Source organism: Bos indicus x Bos taurus, chromosome 25, assembly GCF_003369695.1.
Source record: "Bos indicus x Bos taurus breed Angus x Brahman F1 hybrid chromosome 25, Bos_hybrid_MaternalHap_v2.0, whole genome shotgun sequence".
NCBI lineage: Eukaryota > Metazoa > Chordata > Mammalia > Artiodactyla > Bovidae > Bos > Bos indicus x Bos taurus.
This window is the reverse complement of record NC_040100.1, coordinates 15,736,392-15,740,620: the sequence shown is the minus strand read 5'-3', so window position 1 is coordinate 15,740,620 and position 4,229 is coordinate 15,736,392.

Here is a 4,229-nt window from a genome sequence, read left to right as displayed (position 1 = left end):
GTTGCTGGCCTCCTGAATAAAGAAACTTTTCCTTTCTGTATATACACACACACACACACACACACAATAAATTCTGGAGACAATGTGGAGAAAAGGGAACCCTGCTACACATTGTTGGTGGAAATGTAAATTGGTACAGCCACTATGGAGAGCAATATGGAAGTTCCTTAAAATACTAAAAATAGAGCCACCATATGATCCAGCAATCCCACTTCTGGGCATATATCTGGAGAAAACTACAATTCAGAAAGATCCATACATCTCCGTGTTCACTGGAGAGCTATTTACAATAGCCAGGACACAGAAGCAACCTAAATGTCCATCAGCAGAAGAATGGATAAAGAAGACGTGGTACCTAAGACAATAGAATATTACTCTGCCATAAAAAGAGGGAAATAATGCCATTTGCAGCAACACAGATGGACCTAGAGACTATTATACTGAGTGAAGTAAGTCAGGCAGAGAAAGACAAATATCATATATCGTTTACATGAGGAGACTAAATAAGGGTACAGATGAACTTATCCGCAAAACAGAAATAGAGTTACAGATGAAGAAAACAAAATTACGGTTACTGAGGGTAAGGCGGGGGAGGGATAAATTGGGAAACTGGGATGGATACACATACATACTACTATATATAAAACAGATAACTAATAAAGACCTACCGTATAGCACAGGGAACTGGGAAAAGAATCTAAAAAAGAGTGGTTATATGTATATAACTGATTCACTTTGCTGTACAGCAAAAACTAACACAACAGTGTTAACAAACTCTACTCCAATAAAAATGAAGAAACTGTAAGAAAGAGACTTTTAGAGATCGATGAAGGAGAATGCTTACTTATAAGCAGTTTTTCTGGAGAGGTACGTCTTTCAAAATAGGCTTTGGGCTGGGCAGCATCTGTTAACAGGCATAAAAGAGTGAAGGAGGGGTCTGAGCCAGTGACGAACACAAGTTCAGAGCCTTTTACATCAGGCACATTAGCGTTTGAACCTGGCTCCCACCAACCAAAGCTCTGTGACTTTGGTCTAGTTGCAGCCTCTTTCCATGAAAAACAAATAAGAAAAATGACAGTCTCAGGCCACAGTTTCATTGTGATGGTTACACGGGGAGAATTCATGTAAAGGGTGCCCGGCATAGAGTTTAGTACACAGTGAACACCACTAAATTAGAGTGTTGTTCTTTTTTGTTAAGTATTTATTTATCTTGCTGTTCTGGGCCTTAGTTGCAATATGTGAGATCTAGTTCCCTGACCAGGAATTGAACCTGGGCCCCATGCATTTGAGAGTGAGGAGTCTTAGCCATTGGACCACCAGGGAAGTCTCCGATATTGTTGTTCTTGATTGTATAATAGTTGGAAAGATTCAAAATAATTTCCCTATTTCAAGATGAGTAAATTGAAGTTGAGAGAAGTTATATGACTTACAGAGTCGGGAAAAGGAAGGAGACATACTTATTTGGGGAGGTTAAAAAAGAAACTTTATTATTTAGAACAGTTTTATTTTAACAGAAAAATTGCAAAGATTGTGTAGAGGGGTCCTATATGCCCCTCCCTATTCACTCTCCTCTATTAACATCTTACATTTGTTATGGTTCATGAATCAGTATCGATACATTATTAAGTCCATACTTGATTCAAATTTCTTTAGTTTTTACCTAATGTCCTTCGTCTATCCCAGAGTCATCAGGTCTCCTTAGGCTCCTTTTGAATGTGAGTTTTCTAGGTGTCCTTGTTTTTGATGATCTTGACAACTTTGAGAAGTACTGGTCAGGGATTTTATAAAATATCCCTTAACTGAGATTTATACATTAGAGTAAAAGTTATGGGTTTGGGGAGGAGGCAAAGTGCCATTTTCATCTTATCATATCAAGGGTACCTGCCTTCAGAATGATATCACTTTTTTTTTTTTTTTAGATTTACAGTTTTTTTCAGGTTGCATTTATTTATTTATTGGCCACACATGTGGGATGTAAGTTTCCCAAGCAGGGATCCAACTTGTGCCTCCTGCAGAGTCCTAACTACTGGACCCACAGGGAAGTCCCAAGATTATTTATCATTGTTGATGGGTTTTTTAATCACCCGAATGAGGTAGTGCTTGTCAGATTTCACTTTGAAATTACACTTTTCCTCCTTCTTTCCATATTCTACTCTTAAGAAGGAAGTTACTTGCACAGCCCATACTACAGGAGTTGAACAATTATGTTCAGCTTCTTTGAGGGCAAAATATCTACAGAAATTATTTGGAATCCTTCTGTAGGGGAAGAATTTGTTTATTCATTCATTTATGTATATTACATTATGATGGATTCATGGATATTTATTTAATATTTTAGGTTAAACTCCAGTACTACTGTAATTATTACTCTCCAGTTCTCTTTTGGCTCTTGAGCTTTCATCACTGTTTTTTGTTTTGTGGCGGGGAGTAGGGAGAGGGGGTGGCAGTTTAGCAGAGACTTACTTCTTATCTTTCAGTATCTTTGGATTTTTGTCTCAAGTATGTGTAAATACTATCCACTTCTAAAAGTTGAAAACAATGCCTAAGGTAATTAACATTAAAAGTTAGTAGCTTAATTAAAAAGGTAGAATACAAAGTCTTTTTCCTTCCCCTGATCACTCCTCCCCTTCCCTTGGAAAAGGCTCCATTTTCCCTTCCCGGAGACATCATGTTGATTTCTTGTTTGTTTCTGCATAACAATTCCTTTTTTCCCCCTTCTTTAAAACAAATATTTACATACAGTACACACTATTGAGCATACTACTGTTTTCATGTAGTAATCTCATATGGGTTATTCCATTTCAGCACATAGAGATCCATCTCCATTTTAGCCTCTATGTAGTATTCCACTGTAAAGCTACACCATATATAGGTTTACTTAACCAGTCTCATATATTCATATACTTAACCAGTCTCCATCAATGGATATTTATGCTCTTTCTCATCTTTTACTAGGACAAGGAGTGCTGCAGTGAATGTTCACATCTTTGTATCCTTGACCAAATAAATCTGCAGGATCAATTTCTAGACAAGGAATTGCTACATCAAACAGTATTTCAGTTCAGTTCAGTTCAGTCACTCAGTCGTGTCCGACTCTTTGCGACCCCATGAATCGCAGCACGCTAGGCCTCCCTGTCCATCACCAACTCCTGGAGTTCACTCAGACTCACATCCATCGAGTCAGTGATGCCATCCAGCCATCTCATCCTCTGGCATCCCCTTCTTCTCCTGCCCCAAATCCCTCCCAGCATCAGAGTCTTTTCCAATGAGTCAACTCTTCACATGAGGTGGCCAAAGTACTGGAGTTTAAGCTTTAGCATCATTCTTTCAAAGAAATCCCAGGGCTGATCTCCTTCAGAATGGACTGGTTGGATCTCCTTGCAGTCCAAGGGACTCTCAAAAGTCTTCTTCAACACCACAGTTCAAAAGCATCAATTCTTCGGCGCTCAGGTTTCTTCACAGTCCAACTCTCACATCCATGCATAACCACTGGAAAAACCATAGCCTTGACTAGATGGGACCTTTGTTGGCAAAGTAATATCTCTGCTTTTCAATATGCTATCTAGGTTGGTCATAACTTTTCTTCCAAGGAGTAAGTGTCTTTTAATTTCATGGCTGCAGTCACCATCTGCAGTGATTTTGGAGCCCAAAAAATGAAGTCTGACACTGTTTCCACTGTTTCCCCATCTATTTCCCATGAAGTGATGGGACCAGATGTCATGATCTTCGTTTTCTGAATGTTAAGTTTTAAGCCAACTTTTTCACTCTCCTCTTTCACCTTCATCAAGAGGCTTTTAGTTCCTCTTCACTTTCTGCCATAAAGGTGGTGTCATCTGCATATCTGAGGTTATTGATATTTCTCCCGGCAATCTTGATTCCAGCTTGTGTTTCTTCCAGCCCAGCATTTCTCATGCTGTACTCTGCATATAAGTTAAATAAGCAGGGTGACAATATGCGGTGGCCGGGAGGAGCAACCCCACCTCCAACGAGCAGTGGCTGCGCGGGCACAAGAGGGCCTAGAGGAGCTATTCCACGTTCAAGGTCAGAAGGGGCAGCGGTGAGGAGATACCCCTCGTCCAAGGTAAGGAGCAGCGGCTGTGCTTTGCTGGAGCAGCCTTGAAGAGATACCCCACGTCCAAGGTAAGAGAAACCCAAGTAAGACGGTAAGTATTGCAAGAGGGCATCAGAGGGCAGATACACTGAAACCATACTCACAGAAAACTAGTCAA